We start from the raw sequence: 15,032 nt of genomic DNA on the forward strand, positions 1-15,032 counted from the left end.
CTTTGCTTACTTTAGAATGCTGTGTAACTGAGTCACTACTATAGCACTATAATGCTGCTGCTGCCACCTTATGACAATAGATTTACACTTCTGTCATTAATGGCGGTAGCTCATTGGAAAAGAATGTAAAATGCCCTTCATTTTGTTTGCACTAATAAATGCTGTTGCCTACCAGCTGCAATCACCAATAAAACTTTGTTCCAAATGCTATATTTTTTTTCCCTATATCGTCATAAATATCATTATTCCAAATACTCTTGAAATATCGTGATACAATTTTGAGGCTATAATCGCACACCCCTAGAACTAACCCTTTGGGAAAAAAACTGAATTTGGGAAAAAATAATTATTAATATTGAATTACTTCACAATGCACTAATTTTACCTTTGTTTTATTTCTTTAATGAGGCGGCAATTCTAATATTAACACCCATCACACCACAGCATATAACTCAAGAGATGCCTGCCACACACAATTACACCACATAAAAGATTTCATTACCTCTGGTGAGATGAGTATCCATGCTGGGCTGTATTTCATAAATGCAAATATGGCAGCTCAAAGGCAGAACTCGTTTTCTCTAAAAGCGGTCGTTAAATGGCAGTTCAATTAGGAAAGAGGCTGGCCAAAACAGAGCAGCAGCTGGATAACATGTCCCCATGCTTTTAAATCAGTCATCAGTCCACTCTGCTGGCTGCAAACTTCAGGTTCAGAAGGTTATCAGAAGCGTGTCACCTCACTCGTTACATTTCAGTACAGGGTTGGAAAGAGAGCCACGGGGAACAAGAAGCTGCTAAACGAGATTCTCTGTCCGGCATTCAGAGGGGACGATTGGAGACAAAGGCGGGAAGAGCAGGCTAAAGATCGTCACTGTACGTGGTCAAAAAATGCAGATAGGCAAGAGAGGAAAAGATGGAATTGACATGGCAATAAAGATGGATCAATACAAAAATGAGTATCCATTAGGGGTGTGCAATACATATCGGCTACGATAATATCGTAATTGTTGTTTTAATGATGTGCAATCTGACATTATCGAGTATCCCTCACACACATAGAGAGTGTGTGCACGTAGGCCTACACTACATGATATAGTCTTAAAGATTAGACTAGTGCGGGCGCTGGCTTTCACTGCGTGAGTCTATGCCTGCATCCGAAACCTGGAAAATGCTGAATGCCCTCGGAGGACACATTTCAATGCAGGAAGGCTTCAAGCCACATCCGAATCTAATGTTTGCTTCACTTCCTGTCTCCTGAGATACCTATCTGATCGATTTTTGAAGACAGCATACATGTATCCTACTCTGCCTTTGATATCCCACAATCCTGTGCTTTCCATTCAGTGACTGTTGAGCTGGGGGGAAAAGATAGTGTCCGAAAGTTGCGTTTGCTGGTCAGTTTGTGTATAAATGAATGTTTTTACCAATATTTTCCACTTCTGATGTCATTTCTAGTGAGAAATTACTAAAGTAGCAATTCAATATTTGTTTAGTTCTCACCAAAGTTCTTTCTATTTTGCTGTCGATCATTAAACTGTTATGCTGCCTTAGAAGTCTGTCCGAAATCAGTTTTGTGAGGTGCCTTCTTGCCAAAACGCTGCTACAAGCCATTGTCTGATAAGGCTGCGAGGCAACGTGTCAGCTGCCTAGGTTTTCAGACGCAGCCTATATTTATATCATAAATGTGATATTTATTTTATACAAGTTTACTAAAAAAGAATTTAATATTAAGTGACTTACATTTTAGACACCATATTGCCCCTGTTTACTCTATTTCACCAACGAGATTGGTTCAAAACAAAGTCACAGCACTGTAATCGAGTCTATGAGCAATGCGCTGTGTTTCCTTACTGAATGAATCAGCTTTCTGAACAAATCAGTTGAATCAATGATTCAGTGACTAAAGTCGGGTGCACACTGTGCGATATTGGCCACGATTTGGCCATCTGAGACAAATTTAGCAAATCCTTAAAGATTCCTCTGATCCTAGGGTAAAATCTGACGTCTTTGGTCGTTAGTTTGACATGTTCACCGGCAGCCGATTAATGAGCGCTGCGATCAAATTTTACCTCAGACGAAATTCTGGCAGTGTCAGAAGATTTGGCATATAATCCTGCAGTGACTTCTCCTACGATGACAGTCAAATATCTCTGTTTTTCAAGAAAAACTATGACCAAAACGAGAGCTAGAGATTTCTTTGTAGCCACCATTTCAGTCCCGGGTGTAATGCAGCTCACTGTCACCGAACGCGTCATTCATTGATGATATAAAACTCCCGACGAATTTTCTTGTGCGTGTCCGTTTTTAGCGCGCCTTCACTATCGTACAGCAGAGGTGGTAAAAGTACTCAAAAGTTATACTCGAGTGAAAGTATATATACCTAAATAAAAAAAATACTCCAGTAAAAGTAAAAAAATCCTCCATTCAAACATCCTTTGAGAAAAAGTACAAAAGTATCAGATTTAAAACGTACTCAAGTACCGAAAGTAAAAAGTAAATATTCAAATTAACTGTAAATATCAATAAGCAGATAAAATATTTTGGGACTGATATGCAATGCTTTAATTGAACAAATGATAAGATTAGATACTGCAATTAAGATTGTTAGATTTATAATTAATAGGAGACAATGAAGCACCTTAACGCAGTATAGGGGTTAAACTTAAAATAGACATGTTCCATAACATTAGCTCCATAAAACAGATGAGGAGCAAGATACTATTAACTCATTCAAAATTAATTTAAAAGCCATAACCACAATGACATATTACGTAACAATTAGTTAATAGTCATGTGCCTCAACAAGTAAAGTCATAATATAATTTTGCCAATTGTTATGATTAATGATTAATTAAACAGACAACTGAGAGTCGGAATGCATGGCTTTGAATACATGAATTTACATTATTAGTTCATGTAATATGTTATTAGGGAATTAATGATGTCATATTTAATTAATAGCAATTCATATATTACTTAATCTATTAATCATAGAGAATGTTCATTAGTTGCTGATGCAGTAATCATTAATAAATGGTTTAGTTCTTCATTAGTACTACATTAACTCATGATTATCTGTGCATTAGTTAGGCATTGAATTATAATAGTGCACCTGTATTGTAAAATGTTACCGATGTTTTCATAGTAAATTGTGTGCCGCAAAATATAAAGTTGGGGAAACACTGAGCTAACGTTAGTGTGGCAAACCTGTCAGCTTTTCCAAGTCTATACCCGACTGGATCATCCATGAATGACCAGAACGGTTTGGAAATCAAGTGTAATAAATACTTAATACTTGGAGCGGGCATGGGGAAATGTATCGGAGTAAAAAGTAAACTTTGCCTTTAATATTGTAGTGGAGTAAGAGTAAAAAGTAGATGCAAATAAAATATACTCAAGTAAAGTACAGATCCCCGAAAAAAATACTAGTAAAGTAAAGTATCAAAGTATTTTTACTTGATTACTTACCACCCCTGTCGTACAGTCTGACATTAATGCCAACTGACATCTTACAGTGTGACACGGCTTACATCAGGGATCATGTTCGTACAGTCTGACAAGGGACATTCTCAAAGGATTTTGAAAAATCGCACAGTGTGCAGGACCCATAAGATAGATTAAGATAGTCAAATGATTTGTTCCTGAATGAATCAGTTGTTTGAATGAATCGTTTGAATCTCAATGAATCGGTTGAATCACTCATTAACAGTGACTTGCTGCCTACTGGCAGTTTTAAAGTATCTTTTCATGTTTTAAATAATTTCAAATATAAGTATTCAACGTTATGTGTTTTAAACATCAAAACATTATTTACGCATAACTGCAGGCTATTTGTCATTAAATAAGCTCATTAAACAGTCTGTGTAAATGGCACTTCTGTGTTAGAAAATGCTCATAAAAGGAAAAAATACATTTAAATGTTTTGGAAACGATGATTTCTGTCACTGCTATGAACTGACCACCACACATAATATGAAGAATATCAAAAACTTCAGGAGTCAGCTGCTGATCACCAGCACCAAGATAACAGCACAATTACACGCTCAGCAAAATATCCTCTAATTATCGTTATCGAGAAAATCCCAGAAAATATTGTTATGAATTTTTGTCAATATCACACACCCCTAGTATCCATTCACTAAAATAAAATAAATACTGGGGGGAGAGAGATAAAAATGTTACATTTAAAAATGTAAACAAAACAAAAAAAGAAAATCTGTAAAATAAACAGATTGACATGTAGATAGGAACTTCTTGATTCTGCAATCTTCAAAAAGTAAAGAAACTGACAATATTAATACATGAAAATTAAAAAGGAAGTAATTACTGTAACCACCAGTGCACTAAATCTAGTTAATCTGTGAAGTCATTTAGTCATATTCAAATAAAAATGCTGTTGATGATGATAAAAAAAGCCAATATATCATGCAATTTATTGGTTGACCACTCATCATAAATTTTAAATGCATAATGCATTCAGTTCCTCTCTGGGAGAGGGAAAAAAAATGATGTATACATACATATGTGTGCGTGTGTGCGTGCGTGCGTAATGGATGAGTCAGAATGGTTAACTAATCGGCTAGACTTAGGAGTTGATTTCAAATATTTTTTTAGTGGTGGGGCAATATACATTTGAGGTTCTCAATCAGGGGGCCTCAGCTAATTTCCAAGGGGGCCCACGGGATGATTTTAAATTATATTAAAAAAGTAATAATTAAAACTTATTTAAAATGTCAAACATACAATATTTACAAACATAAATGCATGCATACATAAATAAATGGCAAATGTATTAATTACTTATCATAATTACAACAGAAACACCAGAGAAAATATCTTTGAATATTATTTTGACTTTCAAGTCAAAAGGTTGAGAACCACTTATTACAAGGGAGACACGATTATAAAATAATTAGGAGATGTAACTTCTTATAGAGCATGCAGCTCTCGTAGTGTTCTTGAATAATTTCAACTAAAGCAAAGCTGCTACAGAGTCAGACATATTATAGTACAAATTCATCTGAATCTCAAATCCATAAGAAACACTTCTGATCAGAGTCCGGTGGACAGCCAAATTATTATACAGGGCTGACTTAAAGGGATAGTTCACCCCAAACTTTAACTGACCCTCAAGCCATCCTATGTGTTATTCTTCTTTCAGATGAATACAAAGTTAAATAATAATAAAATTATTTTAAAAAACAAGCTTTATATTGGCAGCACAAAATGTAAAGCCCCAAAAAAGTGCCATCCATTATAAAAGTAATCCATACGGCTCTGGGGGGTTAATAAAGGCCTTCTGAAGTGAATCGATGGGTTTGTGTAAAATATTGATAATTAAAAATGTATAAAGTAAAAGATGTATTAAATTTACAAAGAAAGTCTAATGCCTCGTGCACTCCAAAATGCTTAAGCTATGTCTGACATCATGCTATTTTTTTTTTTCATAAATTAGATATTTTATTTTTTTAACATGTTAAATATGGAAATTTATTTTACAAAAACCCATCGAGGTCACTTCAGAAGGTCTTCCTTTACTATTCCTTTAAGGAACTATTCCTTTAAGACTAGTCGACTGATTTGGTTAAACATTTCATCTGAATTTGATTGATAAATAAAATAGACTGTGTTAAAAAAAAAAAAAATATTTAATGATTCACAAAACCCTTTTTACAACTGTGTATGAAATGCCAGCTGTGCTGAGCAGCAGCACATTATCATGCATGTCAGATACCAGCATTTGTACTGGTTTTATCACCAACACGACTCATAACACGACATGAAAATACTAAATGGCACTGCATGCAAAGTATTTTGGTGCAGTGAGAGCGGACATCAGAACAACTTCCACATTCTTCTTCAAAACACAGAAAATGAAGAAATTCTGCACAGTGAACGATACAAATATTAATGTTTGCTCTACCATCTGCTGAGATAAAATCAACACCATTTGAAGCAAAAGCTTGTCTGTAGTTAATAAATGTGTGACAGATTTATGGATACAAGCTTCTGATATAATCGTACATCTACTAATTAAACAATGCACTGCTATCATCACTCATTGTTTCCAGTGGAATCAGGACAGAATCATGGTCATTGTGTGAGGGGAAGCTGTTAAAGTTCACCGTCTATCTCTTTCCCGTCTCTCCTCTTCAGAGATCCGAGGAGGTCTCTGTCCTGGCAGCGCAGTGATAGATGACACTCATTTCGCTAATCGGAGCCCCGCCCAATGTAATATCCTCACAGCTTAGCCCACCTCCTTCATAATCAAAGCAGTTAAGAAGAGCGATGGCTCTGCCGCGGGAAAGCAGATCAATCCTCACGGCTCAGCGTTCAGTCAGACGCCGGAAAGCTGCTTGGTAATGATCAATCTTACCCTGCTCAATGTCAGCTTACACTCACTTACACACACACACACATGGGCAAAGCCTTTTAACCAAGAAGAGACAATTAGCTGGGTTATAAACATTTCTCTCCACAAGCAGAAAATCAGTCATACTCCACTTCAGATCTGAAAACGGAGTCTATCTTATGTCCGGCAGCCATGATGTCTATAGTGTACAATGTTTGGGAAGACCGGAACAGAAGGAAACCACTCTCTGACCTTGAATTGATCTATCCTCGGCCAAGATGTGTTCCCATAGTCCAGAAGCACTTAGCACTCTGAGCCTGGCTCTCCAGGGAGAAAAAGCATTTAATACGACTAATACATCCGCTAGGCAAACGTCCAGCTAACATTCGCTTAACCCAACTAAACATCGGTCACACGCAAAGCAGTTGTCAAATATCTCGGCTTAAAATATATCCACTGCCTTAATTCAAAATAAAGCTTCCAAAAAGGTGTTTTCACTGCGATGCCATTGAAAAAACATTTTGGGTTCCCCAAAAAAACTTTCAGTGAACAAAATTTTCCCACAATAATGAAACTTTTGTTCAATGTAAATGTTCCAAGGATATTAAAAGTTCTTAATGGAACCATAGATGCCAATAAAGAAAATATATGTTCAATATGTAACCAAATTAAATTAAATTAATGCAATATATGAATGAAGGGCTTAAAAGAAGCCCGAATTGTACTCGTTTTTAGTGATTGACAAATCAGGCCATAAATATTGGGGCATTCAAAACTGCTTCAGAGTCAAGAAATCTGTTAAAAAACCAGCTAAGAAAAAAAGCACATTTAGAGTTTCCTCCCTCTAAATGTCAGTATAAGTATTGAAACAATTTTCAACTTAAAGTCAAAGTTTAAAAGCTATTTAGTTGCAAATCACAGACACACTTTGAAAAGTTTTCCCAAGCCGTTAATGGAGCCATTTTGAAATGTTGCCTGTTTTGGGGAGTTTCTGCCTTTAGTCTCCTCTTCAGCTGGTGAAATGCATGCAGGATTTAAATCTGGAGTTTGGTTTGGCCAATCTAAGACCCTCTATTTCATTCCACTGATAAAATCCTTGACTGACTTGGCAGTGTATTTTGGGTCATTGCAATATGAAGTGCTTCCCAATGAGTCTGGTGGCATTTTCATGAACATTGTTCAACAAGTCATCAATGAAGATGAGTGAGCTTGCTCCAGAGACAGCCATGCATGCCCACGCTATGACACTACCTCCGACATGCTTAACAGGTTCATTTTCAGTTCCTTTATGTTTTCTTTGGGATGTTATTTGCTTTCCCATTACTTTGATGAAGGTTAATCTTATCTGTCCAAAAACTCTGTTCAAGACCTCTACAGGCTCATCTCTCTGCTTTTTTTGCAAATGCTAATCTGGCCTTTCCATTTTTGGTGCTGATCAGAGGTTTGCATCTTGATGTGTAGCCTCAGTAATTCCGCTGTCGTAGTCTCCTGCAGTGAACAGTAGATTGTGAGACCACATCACCACAACTTTCTGGAGGTTGTTAGGGATTTTATTGAAATTATTTTCAGGTTTTTCTTCACAGCTTTTATGATTTGTCTGTCATCAGCTGCTGTTGGGTTTCCTCGGCTGACCTGGTCGATGTCGGATGCTGAAGTCGGCGCTGGATTCTTTCTTTTTCAGGATTTTTAAAACTGTTGATTTGGAGATGTCCAATGTTTGAGCTATAGCTCTTATTGAGTTCCTCTTTCCTCTTAGCATCCAAATTGGTTGCTTTTCTCTCAAATTCAGCTCCCCCCTCTTTATCCTGGCTTATGTGTGTTGTCACCAAACACAAGAAATAGAAGCAATGGATATAACTGATACTACACACTAAAAAACGTTGGGTTATTTTTTGTACCCAACCGTTGGGTTACACATATTGGGTCAATATGTTGGGTTATTTTGCAAAATGTTGGGTTATTTTAACATCGTTAAAGTGATAACCCGGCCGTTGGGTTAAATACGGTTTCCCCAGTGACGGTTCAAATTTTAACCGTCCAGTTACTGCCAACAGAAGACGCTGCTGCAGCCTGATTATGAAATGAAAGGTAAGACATGCCATTTTTTTATGAATACAACTCTTATAACATTATGTATTGTGTACTGAAACGTTGAATATAGTCGAAAACTGAATTTTATTAAAAAAATCCCTTTAATGCTCTCTGGAAAAATGAGATAGATTGGAAATAAACCATAGCTATCCCAGTTAGCTCGCTAGCAGTAATAAAGTAAAAACATTATTCTAGTGTACCTATTTAGAAACTTAATACGGTGATACAGAAAGTAAGTAACTAATGCCTAGTCTGAAATCACTATCTAAAGCCGCGCGGAGCATTATCAGCTCGGCCCGTGCAGCGCGAGCTCAGACCCGGTCACACGACACCACAGCAGCGCTGCATGATATCCAGGGGGAAGCGTTTGAATTCGCCGAATATCCAACTGTATAACTTACTACTCTAAATATCTGTTGTGAGATGAATGAGTGCAGATATTCACAACAGCATTGACGCAGAAAACTGAAATATTGTGCTAACAATTTTAACGTTAGTTCACAAGAGTTAGAATGTTTTCCAACCCACAAATTACCTAGTTTTACCGTAGTAAGTTAACACAAACTGCAACTATGATAATTTGGCAGAAATGTGGTAGGCCCATATTCATAATGAATGTTGTCATATGAATATTATGCATGTTACTATTAAACGTATTACAGGAGTAGCTAAATCATACAACCATAGTACGTTTTCTTATGAAGCTATGACAGTTTTTGCCTTTATTTTAAATATGTTGTACTAAATGTGTTATATACCTGTTTTTTAGACCAATGGATTCATTTGTGAAGCAAAGACTAGAACAGTTGAACCTCTGCCATTTAATTAAAGGTGAGTACGATATTGAAACAAGTTGTACACAATTATTTTTTAAAGACTAGTTTACTTTTCTGGTTATTTTTTCCCCCTGCTTCGTTCTAATGCAGAGGAAGGATTGGATCTCAGTGGTTCTCGACTCTAGTCCTGGAGTATCACCAATAGTACACAAGTTCGATGTCTTCCTTATCTGACGCACATTTCCGGGTTTGGAGTCTCTACTAACAAGTTGGTAAGTTGAATAACATTAGATAGGCCAATGTGCAGTGCAGGGTCTACTACAGAACCAGGTTATTTGGGAAACAACCAGTTTATTATTATTTTTTCAGCTGTCTTTTCTCATTTTCATACAGTATGTTTTAATTTCAATAAGTTGTTTTGGTTGTGTCTAAGTGCATATGAAATCAGGTCCACACATTTGGTATAGGTGAAAACTGTTTTTTTCTCTTTTTCTGTTAACTTGTCTTTCAAAGATGATCATGGAGAAATTGCCTTTAAAACCCATCCTGCCATCATCGCCATACCTCACAAATGGACAACATGGTGTGTCCAACATATGCTGAAATGAAGAGAAGCTGAATTACATTCACCAATCAGCCTGTAAGTAAAAGCAACACTATCAAATTAGCTTTGATAAAGTGCACTGCTCATATGCATCCATTTATTATTTGCTTTAGTGATTTTGCTTGTTAATAGATTATCCAATAGTTTACCCAAAAAATATCCCATAATGTACTCACCCTCAAGTCATCCTAGGTGTATATGACATTCTTCTTTCAGACGAACACAATCAGTTATTAATAATTGTCCTGACTAATCCAAGCATTATAATGGTCAAAATTTGAAGCCCAAAAAAAGTGCATCGATCCATTATGAAAGTAATCCATAAGGCTCCATAAGGCTCCACCGCCTTCTGAGGTGAATCGATGGGTTTTTGTAGAAAAATATCCATATTTAAAACTTTATAGACTAAAATAACAAATTTTCGACAGACAGCCTTCCTTATTCAACTTACAAAGAAAGTGTAACGCCTCTCGCAAATCAAAACGGTTACGCTACGTCCAACTTAATCGTCTCGACATTTACGTTTTTTTACGCTACGTCCGACGTTATTCTCACAGCAGTTACGCTTTTTTCAGAAGTTGAATACTTAATGCGGTCCATTGGAAGCTAGATATTTTACTTTATAACGTGTTAAATATGGATATTTTTCTTACACAATCCCATCAATTCACTTCAATGGGTTCTTATTAATCTCCGGAGCCGTGTGAAGCACTTTTATAATGGATGGATGCATTTTTGGGCTTCAAATTATGGGCTTCCATTATAAAGCTTTGAAGAGCCAGGATATTTATTAATATAACTCAGATTGTATTTGTCTGAAAGAAGAATGTCATACACACCTAGGTTGGCTTGAGGGTGAGTAAATCATGGAGTCATTTTATTTTTGGGTAAACTATCTCATGAATTACCCTCGTGTCGTTGTAAGACTTTCGTTGTTCTTTGAAACACAAATGTTAAAGAAATCTGCAAGGTTTCTGTCCCTCCATTGACGACCTACGCAACTACCACTTTAAGACCCAGGACAGACAGCTTTAAAGTAATCCATGGGATTCAAGTGGTCTAACCTCAGTTTTATGAAGCGACACGAGTGCTTTTTGCAACAACAACACAAAAAAAAAAACATAACACAACAACATTTGCTCTCTTTTCAACACAACACGCATGCGTCTAGGGGCTCTCGTGAACGTGTTGAGATTAATGTTTTGTAAATAAAGTGGTAAATTATGGTTAAGGGATAGAATATACGCTTGTTACTTCATAAAACTGAGGTTGAATTACTGGAGTCACATGGATTACTTTAATGTCTTTACTGCCTTTCTAGGCCTTTCTGTGTTCCGAAGATGAACCAAAGTCTTACGGGTTTGAAACAGCATGAGGATTAGTATGTTGATTGGTGAAAAATGAACAGCAGATGTAATGACTAATTAGTGACAATTTCTTTAATTCAGTACAACACTGCTTCATTGCAACTTTGACGTAATTTAACACTGCTGATGTTGTCACAGTGCAAGCAAACTGAACTTTTTTTTATTCTTTTAAGGTTGGAACTAACATGGTGCATTAGCTGAACAGTGAGACAAGCCAGGATCCACATGACGATGCTTGGGGACAAAGAGACCTCGCTGATTTTTTTCATTTTCACTGTGGAGGCAGTTGAACAGAAGACCTTATTTCAAGCACTGGCTGTATGTTTCAGATTTTTTATTTATTTATGACATGAACTATCCAAAGACCTCTGCCCCATTTGGGATATTTTGTAGCATGCAAACTTGAATATATATTTTGCTGCCTCATTAAAAACTTTGATTATCATAATTTGTATTTGTTTTGCTACATATGTTTACAACACATCAAGGCATACAGTGTACAATGTAGATTTTTTTTAATAAAGTTGTTTATTTCTGGAAGACTTTAATATTATGAATTTGTGTATTCTGTCCATATTTGTATAGGTTTTTAATTTAATATTTGTTGTGTTCATTTTTAATTTTTGTTTTGTATATACACCTTTTATGTATGTTTACCTTATGTACATTTTTGTGTATTATGTGTGCTGTGTATTTTGAATTTACTATTTACACATTTATGTATATTTACAATAAATATTTACTCCCCAATATTTAGTTTGACATTTACAATATATATTTTAAAGCACATTTATTGTTTTATACAAATAAAAAATCTGTATTTGAAAACAATGGGTATTTTATTTATTAAAATAATGGCATGAATAAAAATAAAAATTTAACTCAACTGTTGGGTTACTTTTAACCCAACTGTTTTTTAACCCAATGCATTGGGTTAAAATAACCCAACGTTGGGTAGGTGCTATATCAACCCACAGTTGGGTTACGTGTTGGGTTATTTTTAACCCAACATTTTTAAGTGAGTATACAATTACAATTCATGTAACAGGACAAAGCTGATCACTTACAAACACCTGTGAGCCAATTGTCCCAATACTAATGCTGACATTAGATAGTGATGAAACTCTAAATGTGCTTCTCTTAGCTGGTAAAACATGTACACTCTCAGAAAAAAAGGTACAATGCTGTCACTGGGGCGGTACCCTTAGGTACAAAAGTGAAAAGGTACATCTTTGTACCTTACTCACCCCTAAATGGTACATATTAGTACCTTAAAAGGTACATATCAGTACTTTAAAAGTGTGTATTAGTACCTTAAAGGTGCATTAGTACTTTTTTGGTTTTGTACCTTAGGGTACCGCCCCAGTGACAGCAATGTACCCTTTTTTCAGACAGTGTATGTGTTGAAACAGCCAATAATAGACTGTGAGATTCTGTACTTTTGGCTCATAATCATATTTTAATCATTACAGATTTCTTGACTCCACAACAAACAGATCGATTTTGTTTTTAATGTAGGCACTAGGGATGCTGCTATAATCTCGATGTACAATAACAATGCTTAATTTTTTAGTTTTTTTTGTGCTGAAATCATGCTTTTTGTATTTACTCTACAAATAAATGAACGTCAAAGTTAAGTTATTCTTTTTGATGTCTCAATTGATAGTACTAGAAAGCGATAAGATGACAAAAAGGCGAACAAATGGAAAACTTTGCTCAGTTTCCTGGGGAGAAAAGAAAGAAAGAATAAGAACAAGGAAAAACAGAGCACAAGAGAAATCAAGAAAGAGGACGTTATAGATGTACCCTTCATTTCCAAAAATCCAGCTGGCCTGGCCTTCCCCCACAAGTGGGAATTTTGAGTGGGATTTAAAGAAAGGGTTCTCTCCGGCTGGATCAGCACTCTATAGAAACTCTCGAGCTCTTTATATAGCACAAAAACACTAGAAAGAGAGGAAAAGAGGCAGCACGGAGGAAAAAAAGAAGGCCTGTCGGACTCTTCAGTGCACAGGTTAAGAATGAATACCAGTCATCCATTTTACGCTTTCCTGGCCTCGTTTGGATTCTTGTCATGTCTACAGACTGTGGACTGCCACATTCATCTCACTCCAGCAAACATCTCTGGCACTAATACAGACGCATTCAGAACCATCCAAACGGGCTCAAGAATTAAGCTAATGTAGTGGAGTGTGGAAAAGGGGGCCGAGTAAATTTGGTCCAGTATGAAAGACTTAGAGAAATCAGGTCAGGGCCATTAAAAGGCAGGTACATGTGTTTTCCCAAAAGTCTGAACCAGCAGTAAACTCATCGCACACCTCTACCAGCGAATGAACTTTCACACACACCGACTGGGTGATCTCAGAAACACAAGACATTACATCATACAACAGTGAGAAATAGACGAGCAGCTTATAATAGAAAGTGGCGAGAAGGAATCAAGTTTGACAGCAACATGGCGAAACTTCAAACCAGTTATTTGTGAAAATGAGAGACTAGGATGATGATGGTGAAACGGCGGTAGACTGTCAACAGCAGTTAAGCTAAAGGATAACTTTACTTGTGATATTTTACATATGGAAAAAGTAATTACCTGAATCTGAATTGGTACCTTTACCTGAACAGGCTAAGAATAAATGTGAAAATTACAGGTGTTGAAATGAATCCTAAAAATCATATCAATCGCACCATAATCAATTATAGCCTATAAACGTTTCTCAGACATCATGTAACATATATATATGTATGAAGAATTACCATGCACACTAAAGAATTACCATGCATTTATCAAACTGCCAACTTCAGTGCAGCTCTTTGTTTATACTCGTGGGTGCGCGAGAACACATTTTGCTTACTTTTTGCCTTTGACTTTGCGTTTGTATCCGAAACCGAAGAAGCACGAGTTCCAGGCGAATCTGGCCAAGCATGACCCATTACGCAGTCTGCGCATTGATTAAAACCTCCCCAAACGGACAATGCGTGTGCAGTCAGCAAGGGATGAGAAAAACAAACAAGCATGCAAATGGAAATTATCGTGGCCGGAAAAATTAGAGCGTATTTTTTTTAGCGTGCGATTCATTGACTATCGTGACAGGCCTACCTGTGGCCATGAAATGTATAATGGAGTGAAACACCCGAATTCAATGATTTAGAGGGGTGTCCCAATACATTTGTCAATATAGTGTATGTTCATCACAAATAGCATTTGTAAGCAGATCCTACATAACCATACAAATGCATATGAATTCACAACCAATTCTACAAAATGTAAATGTAACAAATTCCATTGATCTTCTCAGTATCAGCAAATCAGAGTTAAATACTATTTATTGAGTAAAATGTTTTATTGGTAAACCAGTAATAGCTATGACTCACCAGTTCTGTTACAAACATGTCACATTTATCGTTTCAGCTGATATCCAATTTAAATAAAAAGCATCCTAAAGTCCAAACTCCAATTAAGTGAGATGTGCTTGCGGTGACACAATGTCTCTGATGAGGTTAGTGGTTGCTTCTCTTCAGTAAGCAATAAAAGAAAATTAATGACAGTTTGACTGCATGGTGATGTCATCAAAGGAGCTTTCACGCAAAAGAAAAAGGCTAATGGTGAACAGATATCCACCGAGATCCCGCTCTCCTTACAAACATTTGATCACAAAGCAAGAAAAACCTTTGAAAAATCTCACAACACATGACTTTCAGCATGTCCCAAGGTGATGCTATTGCTAGCTACACTTTTCTTACAAATATCAACCATGTTTGTGTCACAACCAAATCAGGAAGCAAATTTCTGTCACCGCTTTGCATAATGAGAGTGATCTGAATTAAAACTCTGAGTGCAGTGA

The 15,032-nt window shown here is 36.4% G+C and overlaps 1 protein-coding gene and 1 long non-coding RNA gene across 4 annotated transcripts in view; one reads left to right on the forward strand and one right to left on the reverse strand.

Annotated features, from left to right (window-relative positions):
- Window positions 1-15,032, reverse strand: part of nck2a (NCK adaptor protein 2a) — a 97,737-nt gene that overhangs the window by 23,944 nt on the left and 58,761 nt on the right. The gene's annotated exons all lie outside the window — the stretch shown is intronic.
- On the forward strand, window positions 8,233-12,207 carry LOC137076016 (uncharacterized). Of its 2 annotated transcripts, XR_010905164.1 has the most exons (5): window positions 8,233-8,440; window positions 9,213-9,274; window positions 9,370-9,491; window positions 9,733-9,859; window positions 11,364-12,207. It is a non-coding gene; the product is annotated as an uncharacterized lncRNA (long non-coding RNA). The 2 variants fall into 2 exon arrangements; XR_010905163.1 differs by having other exon boundaries at window positions 9,370-9,859.

Source organism: Pseudorasbora parva, chromosome 5 (assembly GCF_024679245.1).
Source record: "Pseudorasbora parva isolate DD20220531a chromosome 5, ASM2467924v1, whole genome shotgun sequence".
NCBI lineage: Eukaryota > Metazoa > Chordata > Actinopteri > Cypriniformes > Gobionidae > Pseudorasbora > Pseudorasbora parva.